Source organism: Pteropus alecto, unplaced genomic scaffold, assembly GCF_000325575.1.
Source record: "Pteropus alecto unplaced genomic scaffold, ASM32557v1 scaffold76, whole genome shotgun sequence".
Taxonomy (NCBI): Eukaryota; Metazoa; Chordata; class Mammalia; order Chiroptera; family Pteropodidae; genus Pteropus; species Pteropus alecto.
This window is the reverse complement of record NW_006443138.1, coordinates 22,140,631-22,156,828: the sequence shown is the minus strand read 5'-3', so window position 1 is coordinate 22,156,828 and position 16,198 is coordinate 22,140,631. Positions and strand designations below refer to the sequence as shown.

General features: G+C 35.9%; 1 protein-coding gene across 2 annotated transcripts in view; it reads left to right on the top strand.

Moving 5' to 3' along the window:
* ATP2B1 (ATPase plasma membrane Ca2+ transporting 1) overlaps positions 1 to 16,198 on the top strand; it is a 111,818-nt gene that overhangs the window by 25,354 nt on the left and 70,266 nt on the right. The gene's annotated exons all lie outside the window — the stretch shown is intronic.

Sequence of the window (16,198 nt, the reverse complement as noted above, 5' to 3'; positions counted from 1 at the left end):
TGAAGGACAGCTTTGCTACCATATTCTTAAATTTCTTGAAAATGCTGCTTCACTGTTGTCTTTTTAAAAAATATATATTGCTTTTAAAGTCTAATTTTATTACTTTTTAAGGTAACTTGATGTCATTTTTTGCTTCGAGGATTTTCCCCTTTGTCTTCAAACCTCTAGTATTTTTACTAAGACATGTCTTGAAGTAGATTGCTTTGGGTTAAATTTTCCAAGTATACAGTGGACCAAATATACTGGTTTAGATTTTCTCTCATTTCTGGAAAGATTTCTTGAATTATAATTTTAAATACTAATTTTGTTTTCTGTTTTTAAAGGACTCCAGTTACATGGCGATGGATCCCTTGCATGTGTTACATTTCAGACACTTTCTTCTGACCCATTTTACTCCATTCTTTGTCTCATTTTCATTCTCATTTTTCTGCCTTACTTCAATGTCTCTTTTGTTAGATTTCATTCAAGTTCATTTTCTTTTGAGCATTTTGTAATTTATTCTTAATTTCAAACATGGTTTTATCTTTTTTCTCTCATTCCTCTGAGATTGATCAGTTCTTACTGCCTTTCTGACTATATTCATTTCTGTTTTTAGTTTTCGAATTTTTGATTCTAGGTGATATTTATTTTTGATATCTCCAAATGCCTTCTTGATTTAATTCAATTTGACGTATTGCTTTACAGTTTTCTAATGTTTCATTGCTTTTGGTTTGTGTTATTGTTTTGTGGAGAGAATGTTTATCATCTCGAATGTTGCGATTTGCATTTTTCTTTTCCTCTGGTAGCTTTGTATGGAATTAGTTTGATTTTTTTTTCCTTCTTCCTAGGCATATTATGGACAAGGTTATTAGTTGATAAATGCCTCCTGTCAAAATAACAGAGTACATTTTTTTTTAATGGATGATGTCAGTAGTGGAGAAATTAGGCAGGAATTTGTTTTTTTCTCTTTGGTTTCTGCAGGATTTTTAATTTTTCCCCCCCCCCCCCCCGCCCCCGCCCCTTTACTGCCTTATCTCCAAGGGGCACCTCTCTTGCTGGAAGCACTACTCCTCCTCTGAGGCTGCATTTTCCATGCTCTTCCCTTTTAATCTCATCTGTGTAGCTGATGTTGTGGACTACCAAATTCCACTGTTTAGTATTTGGCACCTGATGTTGGACTTTCTTTTTCCAAGTGATTTTGTACTTCGTGCATGTCCTCTGGTTCCGTCTTCTCTTTTCTTAGTCTCTTAAGCTTCCCCTCTCATGTGCTGTTGTACCTACAGGCTTGCAGAGGCAGTGGGAGCTCTTTTGGTGTTTATTTCTCTACTTATAGGTAATTTGAAGTTTGTGGTATTCTGTCTCATAGTAATACTAGAGGTCATATGTGGTTTTATTTTCACTCTTTGTGGTTTTATATTTTGGGGGGGGATTGAGATTAGGCTACTATCATTATTCTCTGACTGAAGTTTCAGGGGAGTTTTTTTTCAAATTGAGATTCTTAGATCCTCGTCCTGGAGACTCTGTTATTATGGAGTGAGGCCTAGGACTCTGTATTTAATTTTTAAAGCTCTTCAGATGATTTGAATAAAGAACTAGTTTGGGGAACTGCTTGCTTCAGACTGGAGACCAGCAAACTTTTTCTGTAAGAAGTCAGATATAAAATATTTTAGGCTTTCCTGAGCACATACAGTCTTTGTTACATATTCTTATTTATTTATTTTAGAAAACAGTCTGGGCAATTTTGGCTAACTCTTGTCACAGATCATCCTCAAATGCCTTTTTCTGAACTTGGCTTGAAAGTTAGTGTAATGTTTACCTTTTCCTGAGAGAGTGAAACAAGGAATGTTTTTAAAGCCTTAAGCAACTTTGGATCTACTTAGGAGTCTAAGCAAAGGTATGAGTTAAGGTAGAAGTCAAGAAAATATGTAAGTAACAATGAAAATTGTAAATATAGGTGTTACTGGTTAGCTGCTTCAACAAAAGAACTTTATAGATTCCTGTAAAATACCTGATTTCATAAAATACTGCACTTTTATGGATGCCTAGCTTACTGACTACCACAATGTCTGTAAATATGTGAATGAGGAGTTCTTGGAGAATAAATTGCAAATTCCTCTTCAGAGTTATTTGCTTAACTTTCAAGAATTTATACTTAATTTATTTTGACTTTTTGCACAGCTGATAGTGAGCTTTTCTGGCTGTATACAGGTTCCTTTGCTTCTTAAAGCTAGTAAGACAAATGCAAAATAGCTTCTTATTTCCCGTGGCCAGAGGGCATGTTCTTAGTCTTAAAGCTGTTATGTTGTTGAAATATATTGGAGAAGGTGTGGGAAATCTTACTGTATTTAGATCATCATCCTTGCCCCTCTGATTCTCCAGCAGTAGTATTAAACAGGACTCACCTAAAGAGCAAAGAAATCGTTTCAGAAAGGTAAATGACATGCGTAACAGTATAAAGGTGAGAGAGAAGCTTAATTAGCAGGCTCGTTAGTCATTGAGCCATCTCTGAATATTGCTTGCTGACTGATTCTTCTTTTCTCTACCCACTGGAAGAAAACATGAAACGGAGGTCAAATGGCCATTTACAAAAAAATGGCCTTTAAAAACTTTTAGTGTCACATAATTTAATTCTTCTGTATTGATTTCATTGTGGAATCACTATGGCTTGAAGCATAGCTTTTTTTTTTTTTTTTTTTAAGGGCACTATATTACTTTCAGTTTCAGTCACAAGTCATCATATTTATTTTCATTACGTATAGATGTAGTCAGTGTTTAAACGTCTTTCATATAGACTTGCTTTGTGCAGGAGGGAAGAGTAGTTAATAGGTCAGTAATGTACTTGATGCAGTATCCTTGACTTTTAATGGACATGTTGTGATTTTCATTTTCTTGCCTAACAAGAAAAGTGGACAAAAGTAGATACAGTTTCATTCCCTCTCCCTGCTTTGTCCTCCATTTTTCATAGAAGCCAGAATAATCTTAAAGCACAAATTAGACAATATTGCATTGTAATTAATATTCGACTCCTTGCTGTGCCTACAGGGTCTTCAGTATCTAGCCCTTTCCAGCTCTCCCAACTCATCTCTTACAGGCCTCTGACTTGTACACTGTGCACTAACCTCAATGGCCTTTTTTCTGTCCCTTTGGAACATTTCATCATTGTTCCCTCCACAAGGAATACTCTTTCTCCACATCTTCCTTGTCATGGTTGAGGAGTCTCAAATACTTCTCTTTATCTTCTCTAAAATAGTGCCCTTCCCTTGCACACTGTCTTTCTTTCAGATTTTGATCATTCTTAGAAAATAGATGGAAGAGACAGATAATGAGTGGAATTTAAAGCTCATTAGGGTGGGAACATGGTCATGTTTGCCACTGAGTTCTGGCTTTCTAAAAATATTATCAGCCACACAGTAGACACTCATTTTGAGGACTTAATGAAAGTTTTTGCTAGTCTGTATGATTTTTATTTTGATTAAAATCTCTTTTTTAAATATTGGTAAAATATGAACAGTGGTCTAACTAACTACGCCACCCCATTCCACTTCTCTCCACGGAAGTTAACAGCTAATTCAGCTGAGCTTGGAAATATACCTGGTGATACCTCTTAACATGATCTTGACTATCCCTAACCCATGGGGGTTGTAGGAGTAAAGTTTTTCAAAAGAGGAACATTTCAGCATTAAGAGTAAGCACATAATAGTGTCTCTGTAACTGTAACTGGGAAAGTTGTCTGTAATCCGTTACCCTGTTAAATTAATTTTCATTGTTCATTTCCATGAATAAGTACTGAATAATTGCATTTAACTCTACTTTTGGTTTTTGTTATGTTTTTGCTTTTAAACAGGAGGATGGTTTTTGTTATTTTTTTTTTATAATGGGAGGATGTATTTTCTACCTTTCCATAAGAGCATGTGAATTTAGATTTCTGTGCAAGGGACTTCACCTTGAAGTTGCCTTAACAATTGACCCACACAGGAAGGGAGCTCTTTTTTGGTGCTTTCAGTCTTGCACTCAACTTCCCTCCCCCAATTTCACATGAATGTATAATCAAGAGCTTCTAAAACAGATTAGGTTTCCTCAGTATCAGAGACCGACCTATTCAGACAAATAATGCTTTTCCTTAATTAGTTTCTTCAGGAAACTTTGAAGATCCACTGCTGCCTTCCCTGCTTATTTAGTGTAATGTTAATGCAGGCAGGCTTGGGTTAAGTTTGTAGTAAACTAAAACCCTAGATTTTTTTTGAGGATTTCTCTGTTTTGTACTTAAATATGGCTCTCCCCCTCCCACTTAAGAAATCTAAATTCCAAGGTTTCATCTTGAGGTTTTTTGGGGGTTTTTTTTGTCCCACTCATTGAACATGTAATTTGCCATCTGGTATATGAGATCTCCTCTAGCTATAGCATTTGAAAATTGTGCATCTTTTATGTTTTCCTTTAGATTTTTGAGGGAAAAGCAATAGACAAGATAAACATTTAATTGATAGTCTGCTACTGGTTAAATTACGAATAGTCATGCCTGATTTTCTGATACCACAGAGAAGAAGAAATGAACACTGCTGTGGTTTGGTACCAAGAGAAAAAAAGCAAGTGCAGAAAGAGTTGAAGGAACCAGTTTGTGTATTTTCAAGGAAGTGTAAGTAGTATTACTTCCAGTACAGTTTTCCTTTGAAGGTAGTAGAGGAGGATGCAGAAAGTACATTTATTCTCTGGCATTTTCAGCCTTAAAATGGGTAAAGTGTAAGTTTCATTCTGAGCTTGGTCCTGTGTTCTTCCACGTAAAGTACGGTGAATCAGATATTGCCATTAGTGAATTAGGAGGAGAATATTTGAAGGACAAATTAATCTCAGTTGGAAACTATTCTTTAAAATGTTCATTAGTGTGCTAGAAAGATTTGGGGTGAGTATAATCACTGCCTCCCACTTCCCAGCACACAATTGAAATTAAACTCCTGTGGATAAATCACTCAAAGCAGCTGGGCTCTGCACAGGAGTACCTCAAAAGCTGGGCCCTGGATCCATGAAAAATAGAAGGTGTTTTATATCCTGCAGGGTCTGTATTCAGTATCACTTGGTTACGATAAAGAAAGCTTCCTCTGCTGGTCCTTGTGTAGTTTTCCTGGCATTATTGGATATACAGAGTAGTTGTTAATATTCCAAATTGTGAAATAGTTTTCAGACTGGTGCCATAATTGGTTTATTTTTGGCAGTTGTTTTGTGTTTTTGAGAGTGACTTCTGAAAATTTTCTTGATCCATAATGGACACTAGTTCCATAGTTTTCTTCTAAGGAGAGAACAAGATTTGAAACTCTAAAAAAGTTCACTTTTTTTTGTTGTTCATGTCCTGTAATAATAATAAATGGCTGCTTGGTATATCTGGGAGTTACAATTATTTTAAAAATGTGAATTTAAAAAGGTAACTATCTTGTAAGAATGTGGGAGCCAGAAAATTTTGTTTTGCTTTATATAGGTGTGGCAACGTAAAACAAATAAACTGCATCTATTTGCAATTTTTATACCCTTGATTAATTAAAAGTAGTGTTTCTACTTGAAAGAGACAATATTCCCTAAACTTTGCATACAACTTTGTTATCCTTTTAATGTAAATGATATCACAGAAACAGCAACAGTAGAAACACTCTTCTCATTTAAAAATTGATATATAATAAATGCTTATTTTTCAGGTCTTTTCTAGGAAAATGTTATCATTTTTAAATGAGTATTCCAAGTCATGTGCAATTATGTCTGCTGCTGCCACACAGTCTAATAAAATTTATCACCAGTAATTCTTCCAACTATCAGCATGATGGTAATTCTTTTGCAATGCTTTTATATGGTTCTCTGCATCCAAGGTGAATTCAGGAAATATTGTTGAGAGTAAATCGAAAACCTTTGGTTTTAGCCCTTTAATCTGTACTTCCCAGAACCTCCTAAGAGCTCCTGCAATGGGAGAGAGGAAATTGGGAGGTTCTTCCCCTATCTCCTAAGCCCACCCCCAGCTTGGATTTTGTGTTTTACATGCTAGACACTGATGCAACCAGTTAAGCTGCCTTAAAAATTAACACCTCTCTACTAATTAACCCCCTCCCTACAGTGAGGAAACATTTTGATGATAATGAATCTGAGTTGTAAAAATAATTCTTCTGGCCTCAATAGATTTGTTAAGAATGCTTTAAATAACTTTATTTTTTGAGAACCTTTTATCATTTGTTTCAAAATAATTATATCTAAAAATAAATTTTGGCTAGTTAGGGCTTTAAGTTAGGTAAAAGCAGCGTCTCTCCCAGAAAGAAACAGCACACCTACCACCAGCATTGTAATGGATTCTGGGACAGCCTGGAAAGAACTCTTTTTTAAAACCGTTTTATCATAGAGGCAATAGTTGAATTGTGTTCAATATTTTGATGATCATGAACTTGGTTGTGGGGACCACTTTTCTGGGTGGTAAAAGCAATTCATTACTTCAGTTGTAAGTTATGCCAACAACAATATTGGGGAGAGTATGAATTTTATATTTGCATGCTTTTTCTAGCATTATAGTAAAATAGTAATGTTTGTTCACTTAGCAGGTATTTAAGTGTCTACCTTGTGCCAGATCATGTACTTCACTCTAGAAGTGAAAGACGCCCTTTTTAGGGTCATTGTTAATGCAGCAATAACATAAATATTTTCAAAGTTCAAGATAATATTTTTAAAAGAATGGGTAACTAGTAATATTGCCTTCGGAATATAAGTATGTGGTCCTTTGGAATAGATGAATCGAATATTTTGACTCTGAAAGAGATAAATTGACATTTATGTTTTTATATATATATGTCTTAATTGTGAAATGCATGAACATAAACTTAATTGCTAGAACAAATTGCGGTTTTCTAGTTTATTTTTAACAAGGACATTTTAAACTAAAACAGCACCTTTTCATTTTTTAGCCTCTTTGTATTTTCATAATGTAATATAAAGCTTTTCACATAATGAACTTTGTTGTATGTATTTAATTTTCAAATAGATGAACATCCCAGAGTGGTCAGGTACCATGCCTCCATGTAAATACATGCAAAGGCAGTTAGGGCAGAGTGGTGAGGAGCAAACCACACTGCTTGCGTGTGAATCCCAGCTCTGTCCTAATAGTTTTTGTGACATTGGACAAATTACTTAACCTATTTCGCTTCACTTTTCTCAACTTTAAAATAGGGAGTAATAGTTCCAATCTCTTAGGGCCATAATGAACTAAATCACCATGGAAATGTTAGTTATTGTTACAGTCATTATTATAATCATTTAACTTTATGTAAAACTGATAGCAGTGCTCTCTATGTAGTAAACATTCAAAATTGGGAGTTTTTTCTTTTATATTTGGCAACAAGCCAGAGGTAGTATTCTGTGGTATGTTCTAGCATATGCACAATTTCAAAGAATTTGTTTTTAATACTACCTTGTAGCCAGCAGATCCCCGCTTACCCATCCCTGTCTTCCTCTAAAAACCCTGTGCTCATTTTGTATTTTCTGGCCAATTTCAAAAGGCTCTAAAGAAACATACAGTTTTGAACACCGTATGAGCTTAATGCCCACTTTTTTTTTCTCCTTACTAAACTATGAATAACCAAATGTTTAAAAAGCATAGCTGATGTATGCTTACTATAATTGTAATTAAATAATTGTATGTATATATCTTCTTTAGAAGAACGTAAGTTCTTTAGAGACAGCGATGATTCTGTCATGGTCCCACTGTTTCTCCAATACCTAGCACACAGATAGACCTTGAATGAGGAAATAATGTTTTGGATGCTTGTTTTCATGCTAACATCAATAAGGAATTACAAATAAACGTGTAGAAATGACTGTCTTCACCTCTTCTAAACTTAGGCTTGTTGAAGAGGTACGCAGTTTACAGACAAAGAGTCAGAAAAACCCAACTTTAAATGCTTGAATAAATGAAGAACTAGCTGTAACATATTCTGTACCTCCTGATTAATTTTGAAGAGGGTGGTGACCCAATGCTAGGTGTAACACCCAGTGTGCCACTGTTGTACTTATGCCGTATTCATATTACCCATATTTCTTATTTACTTCATTTAAAAATCCCCAATCATGTCTGATATGTATAAGACTATTGCTAGTCTAATCAGAGATGGATATCCTTAAGCTTTGAATTAAAATTTGCCATAATAAGGAACAAATTCCAAATAATTCTCAGGGAGAAGTGTTGGATGCTTATGAAAGACATTATGTAAGATGTCACATTCATTCTCTTTTAATCCTCATGACAGCCTTAGGGTTGATGGCAACACATCTAATATTTTTTTACATGATCTATAACTGTTACGAATGACGGTCTCACATTCAGTGTTTCAGAGAGAATAGAAAGGATGATATGATAAAATTGGGAAGGAAAAGGAACTTAGCTACCGCTTGGTTATTCGAGAGAGAGAGAGAGGTGCTTTTTGAGTTTAACTGGTTGTTATTTTGACTGAAATAGGGAAGATTAGAACACTTTCCTAAAGTGTTCTGTGAAACACTAGTTTCAGGAGATATTAATAGGTGCCTCATGGAAAAACGAGTAGTTAAAAATAAGTTCAGGAAATGCTACATATAATATTTCCTTCTTGTAGATTCAGAAATGTGCAAGGCTATGAAAAGTCTCTGACTAAAGAAACCTGTTTACTGTGCTGACCTTTTTATATCATAGCATCCACATACTGTGAATTGACCTTCTCTAGGACACCAGTTTGGAAAACGTTAGTCTAGAGGAATTTGGAGGTTGGTTATAGGAATGGAGTTTTGGGATTTGAGCTTGAGGTTAGAACTAAAAATTAAATTACCCTCAAGGTTTTGAAGATGAGAGAGTAATGAGACTTAGAGGTATAGTTTTATAGGTAAACTAAGTGGAAGCAAGAGACAAAACTTGGAGAATATAATACTAATACCCACTTGTAATCCTGACCCCAAGACTATTTAATTGCATGTGGGTATATCAAATAAAGGTACAAGTTTTCAAAGCCACAAGTGTATACAGAAATCATAAGGGAACCCCAACCCCCGGGCCTCAGACTGGTACCAGTCCATGGCCTTTTAGAAACCGGGCAGCACAGCAGGAGGTGAATGGCAGACAAGGAAGTGAAACTTCATCTGTATTTGCAGCCGCTCTCCAGCGCTAGCATCACCTCCTCAGCTCCCACCTCAGATCATCAGGCATTAGATTCTCATAGGAGCACTAGTCCTGGTGCCAAAAATTGATGGGGATCACTGCTCCATATGATCCTAGTAGTCAGATAATGAGTACAGATAGTGTGTATAAATACAAATCTAGAGCCATAGCTTTTAGTGCTGGTAAGATAAGAGTAGAGGATCTCAGATTTCACTAGATGGATGTAGAGGCCAGAAAGTGGGTGGGGGAGCCAGTCAGAGACACACGGAAGGATTGCTCAGAGAGAGGGAGAGAGAGATAAAACTAGAAATTGCACATCGAAGGCAAGGGAGGAGTGTTTCACCAAATAGGCAGCTATGGGTGTGTGATAAAGGAATATAAGATCATTGGGCCCAGCTTCTCTATTTTATACAAGAGAAAAAAATGAACCTGAAGAAGGAGATAGAGTCATTTGCTCAGGATTAAATGTTAGCACAGTGGAGTCAGGATTAGAATCTTATCCCTTCATTGCTGTCTCTTTGTACTCTAGAGATTTCACAAAGGAAGAGACTGCTAATGATGATGTTTGAACTATGTCCTCTCTTGAGAGAAAGAGGATTGGCTATTCCCCAAAGGGTCCTCACAGGATTGGGACTACATCACTGAGTAGATTTACCATGTTAAAGAGTCTGAGACTTGCAGTTCTGAAACACAGTTCATCTATACTTGAATATAAATTTTTTTGTGTGTCAGGCTCATATTATCAAGGCTCATGGGATTGATGTAAGAATCAGAATGCCAACTTATTAATTTACGGGGGTGGGGGGGGGAGGAACTGCCTTGGGAAACAGATTCTCAAGTCCTGGCTAGCACATTCTCTTTCCCATAGATTTGCCACATGGGAAACAACATCATAATTAGAAGGTTGCTTAGTGAGTATGTAGGCAGAACAAGTGGTATAATATGTTTGGAATGTGTAATGGAGTCAGGCTTTTCTTAACCTCTCAAAGATGAGTTACCTCATCTGGCAATTGGGGGTAATAATAGTACCTTGCTCATAGGGCATTGGGAGGATTAGGTAGAATAACCTGTGTAGAGGGTACTATAAACTGCTTAGCACAGTACCTGGCATAGGTGTCTTAGCCTTAACCCTGGTAACTACTATCAATGTTATAATTCTTAACAGGATACAGATACTACTGGAACCTCACTGCATAGCTCCTAAACGCTGAGTGAATGAGAAAGACCAGATTTTTTGTTGTTGTTCTTTCTATCCTTTGTCCTTTCATGATTGACTAGCCCATTTCTGACTGTTAAATACTTTTTTCCTTCTTTAAGGTAAATTGAATCATTCAGTCTAGCAATGTCAGATCTAGGGTCCTGGGTTCCATTTTGCTCATTTTAGGATGCTCATTTTGTATACTCTGCTCAATCAATTATAGTAGATTGAACCATATGAAATTGCTGGTATTCTACTGGTTTTCATCTACAAGAATGGCAGTGCCATATGGCTTAATCTAACATACTGATTTTAAAATTTAATTTCTCTCAGATGGTCCCAACATTTTATATTATGAGAGGCAAAGTTTGCTGATGAATTCTGAAGACTGCCCTTTAAATGCAAAGGGCTACACCATTATACTTCATTTCTCTGTGATCAGGTTCTGAGAAGGTCCTTCTGTTGTATGTGTGCCTGTGTCTTTTGTATAGTACTTCATTTTTCCTCTTCTCTTTACATTTAGTCTTTTTCTAACTCAAGCCAGCATTGCACATGTGAATTTGTACTTCCTTGATTGATAGTTTACATGGTACTTTTCAAAAAGTTGAAAAGATTATTAAACCAGTGTTTGCTGCTCAGTATACATTATGTGTATGATGTCCTAGATCATCTGCATGAACGTTAAAATGTTAACAGTTTTGGTAAGGATATTGTAGGTCTGTACCAGAGTTGGCAAATTCTTCCATTGTACTAGAATTTCATTGTAATGTTGATAGATCTGAACACCTAACAATTGAAGAGAAACACTTCAGTGTTTCTGAATAACACTCAAGGCATTTAGGAAAAAGGAATAACTGTAGGCTACTCTGACAAATTAGCTTATTTTCCCCCTCATTTATTCTAGTTCTTGTCCATTTATAGTATGTGAAGTCTATGTGCTTATTCATCTATCAATAGGTAGGTAGGTAGGTAGGTAGATATCATTGTATGGATATATTTCTGTGTTTCGACCTTGAAAGTTGTATTACAGAGGGTTTCCCAGGTTGGTGTTTAGTTTTCTTAATCATTATTTCTAAGTCTCAAAGACTCTTCAACAGTTAATTAGCTAGTTTTAATTGTGGGAATAAACCCTTTTTCTCTCTCTGGGGTGTCATTCAACTGTTTTAAAGTGGACCAATCGCATTGTGGATCAGCTGTTATAAAATTCTGGATGTGTGATATAGACCTCTTGTTTTTAATTTTTAAATACTATTAGATGTGATTATATATAATTCAACATTCCAATATTGAATTAAAGTCTATATTTAACAAATATGTATTATGTGCCTTCTATATTAGTAGGCTAACTTAAGTATTATGTATGCTGAATATGACAGTTTATTACAAACAAATTAAAAATGTTACTGCTAATTATAACAAATAACTGTAGTTTGTTGAGTGCTTACTTTTAAATGCCAGGCAGTAAGACCTTGGGGATGATTTTAAGATATTTCATGTATTAATTTATTTAAACTTCTCAAAAATTAGAAGGTAGATGGTGTTATCCCTGTTTTACAAAGAAGGAAGCCGAAACACTGCAAGGTCACTACAGAAGCAGAGAGAAATAGACTAATTCCATGTCATGGGCTCAGGGTAGAGGGGTATTTTAAATGTCACTTTAAGGAGAAGTTAGTAGAAAGGCACAGGGAATATAGGCCAGCTTTCATTAGGGAAAATGACACTTGGAGATTTTTTTGAAACTTGTCCAGAGAGAAAGGAGGAGGGGAGAGTCTGAGAGCAGTACTGAAACAAATGTATGAGAGGAGGGATGCCAGTTTGGTACATGCCACCCATACTGAAGCTGTCTTCTGTTGGAGACCTCTAGTGAGGGGAATTGTTCACTGGCTCAGTGCTGCCCAGTGTCTCTCACCATCTTGAAAGTAATCATTCCTTCTGATCACTTTCCTGGTTCCTTGGTTTTACTTTCTGCAATTGCTACAGAAGGAAATTAAACATGTTCTGACCTTCTTCAAAAGATGATACAAGTTTCTCGTTAGTTTTGTAAGAGGATTTAAATTTTAAATCATCTGTATTAAAAAATTATCAGAAAGAATTAAGCCCCCAAATTTTAAAAACTATGTTTTCTCCCTCTCGGTACTATATTAACCTGGTTTTCTTTCTTTTTTACGTGTGTGCCTGTTCATTTTATTTCATCTTTTCGGCTAAGGGAGTTTGAGGATTTTAAATTCATTAAGCTTACATAATTTAAACTTTACTCTTACTCATTTGTATTCTAGTGAACAGTCAAGCAATCTGTTAGCCTCTGTGAGAGATATGGAAGGAACACAAATTGTGGCCACTGCCCTCAGGAAGCTTAAGTTATATTAAAGGAGAAAAGACAAACTTTGAAGGAACTTTTCAGAGATACAAGTAGATAATAGGTTTTTATCATGGTATCAACATTTTCTTGTGCCATATCCTTGTTTTCAGCCACTCCATACAGTGTCACCTCTCTGCCTCAATTTAGGTGTATCCTACCTACACAGTGAAGCCTTTTTCGAAGCTTCATACCCATTCTTTGTGTTCACCAAACCTTTGGTGATGCTCTCCCTACAATACTTAATTGTATTCGCTTGCGTGCTTGTTTTTCTCCCTGTTTAGGTTATAAACTTGAAGAAAGAGCCTTACACATAGATGGGGCTTACTCAGATATGTTTGAGAGTCGTAGGAACTTCAGAGAAGAACAACAGGTTTGGAAGGGACAGTGATGAGCTTAGTATTGAGTTTGGTGTGCTGCAAGATATTCTAATGGTGATGTCTGTGTTAACAGTTGAAAACATGGGCCTGGAGCTTGATCATAGCCTTAGATGTATGTAGGTCACAATGTGGTATGAACTGCCAAAAGAGAGGTTGTAGGGAAGAGAGACTCCTGGGTGATAACCTCATTGAGGGTGTGGAAAGATCTTAAAGGCCAAGGAATGTGGGCTGAGGCAGATTGGTTAGAGACCTATGAAACTAAGAAGTGATATAATGGGTAAGAGGGAAGAATACTAGCAGATGACACAAAAGTATATCAGGAGATGAGGACTGAGAAGTCTGCGTGGTGTGGCTCTTGATCACCACAGAGAGGCAACTCAGGAGTATGAGGATTAATCCAGTGAGAGCGGATGGTCAGGAGGAAGCATTGAAGATAGGCCTTATTAAGATGCGTAGTGAAAGGAGGGGGAGAAAGGGATCAGTCAAGGAAATAAGGTCTTGAAGTAGACTTGAGTGCAGGTAGGGATGAGAGTATAGGAAACTTGAAACAAAGAGGATCACGCAAGTCAGAGGTGTTAGTGGATTGTATATGACAGAAAAATAAGATTCTAATAGAACTAAGAACTCAGTTTAAAAACATTTTAACTAACATTGCTCAGCCAGATGTTATGTCTCTTCAGGGGTAACTAATGAACCAGATGGGTATAGTAGGAGGATAAAAGAGCAAGTGAAACATAAGAGCAAAACTGGAATTGCTGACTATTGGGAAGTTAGCTTTTTTTTTTTTTTTAGGGAAGCAAGTATAAGTTTTGATTTACGGAGTTGTTCTTTAGTAACCAACCCTGTGGTTAACAGCTGGAAATTGCAAAAAGACAATTAACTACTAAACTGCATAAATAAAGAAAAAGGGTATAAAGAAATGGAAAGTGTCTTCTGCCCTTAGTTCTGTATTCAATTGTTTAAATATTGGCATAAGTAATCTTTGAAATCTAGTTTTTAATTAAGAAAACAGAAAGCCATGTTAAATTTACAAAATAAGAGTTATTCCTCCCTAAATATTGCCAGCGTTATTTTTGTGAGCTCATTCAGTGACATAATGAGCATCCTGTTTCCTTAACCATGTAAGTGTAGATTCTTGTGAACTGACAGGATAGAAGCTCTTAAGAACTGAGTAGGCTGGTAGAGCAGCTGGTGTGACATTCAAGTGTTCATATTGCCTTCTAGCTCCTGAACAGAAGGGAAAAAAAAACACTTAATTTAGAAATCTCTTCCTTGACTATCGCTAACATTCTAAAAACCAGTGAGACTATAAAATGATAGAACATTTTGTTCTCATATAACTGGAGATGTAACATATTCTTATATTTGGTGGTAAGCTGCACAGTATTATATAAAATTTTATTTTTGAGCTTTTCAAAGGCTTATGTTTTACTAGGAAACTATTATTATTAGGATGAAAGTTTCTATAATGCCTAAATAGAATAAGAGAATAGAAGAAAAAACAAAGGGTTGTTTATTTTGGAGGAGAGCAGAAGGTAGGTATCTAAATGATAATATTCTGTTAAATTTGTTAAAAGTTAATACTTTTAAGTATTTAAAATTGTTTTACATATGTTCAAAATATAGGAGTATGAGGCTCCACATTTACTTCGTAGGAAACTATATAAGATTTTAAGTGAAAAAAAAATCAATATATTTGGTAGTAAAAATCAAAACAACTTAAGCAGCTCACAGAATATTTTTAGAATATGATCTGCTTTCAATTACTCATGCACATTAGGGACAGCATAATAACGATGAGTGATTTGCTGCTTATGTTGTTGTCAGGAAATTTTGGATTAAGGTGATAATCCAACAGTTTGTTCCTTAATCAGAGTTCAGGACACGCTTTTTATCTAAAACAGTGATTCTCCAGACCAGTAGCATCAAACCACCATCATCAGAGAAGTTTAAGAAGTATAAATTTGTGTGCCCAACCTCGGATCTACTAAATTGAAACTCTAGGAGTGGGGTCCAGCATCTGTGTTTTAAGGAGCCCTACAGGTGATTCTGATGCATGCTGAAGTTGGAGAACCACTGATCTGTAGTATGTAGAATTCATACATATATGTTTTTAATAATCCAGTATATGCCCCAGCACTTTTAAATTTATCCTAGTTGTGGTAAATTCAGAAGGATTGTGGTTTTTACTCTGTGAGTACAACCTTGCAAATTTCGAACCTTTCAAGAGATAAAGGTATCATCAATGTTTGAAATAAGATGATTCTAACACACCTGACCATAAAGCAAAAATGTCTGTAGTGAACTTAAAGATATCTGTGTTTGGGTCATTCACATTAAAATTTTACCACATACTCTGCTTAATTAAATACTTTATTGATACAAACAAATAATCCGTGCTGGAAATGACAGTTATCAAAAGCAAGAGTAATTGCTTTACAGCCCAGGAAGGGGGATGAATCACCAATTTATGAAACCTGTTCTGCTTTAGGCTGACATATTTCTTTATAAGCTAAAGGCTATCGGGAATAGTCGCTGTGTGTGGGGCTAGGATAAGGGAACCAGGTGGTTTTATTCACACTTTCTCTGAGCCAGACTGCTATAGTGTGGTTTCATCATTTTAATTGAATTGTGAAATTCTGAAATACGGGAGACTCTGAAAAAAAACTTGTAAAGGCACATGCAAATAAATTTTTACTATTATCTATTAACTGATCTCATGCTCTCTGACTAACACAGATGAAGACAATTATGGTCAGGATTACAGTGCCACCCAGACCCTCCCTGACTCCCTTGACAATTATTCAAGAAGAGGAACAAGCAATGGAAAATGAGAACAAGCAGCCAGAGATGGCAGTGTGCTGGGAACAAGAGTCAAATGTCAGAGAAATTAAGGCAAAAGAACATTTCAAGAGTGAGGGTGTGGTTAGCAGTAGCAAGGGTTGCCAGTAAGTCAGATAAGAAAGACTAAATATGTCCATTAGACTTAGGAACAAGAGGGATCAGTGGTCACCTTGAAGACTAAGTGTAGCACAAAGAAGAAGCTAAATTCAGATGTGTTGATCTGGGAGTTGGAGATGAAGTAGAAATCGCAAATTTCAGCAAGGATGATAGCTGTCTTAACTGGATAAGATTTTTATTTA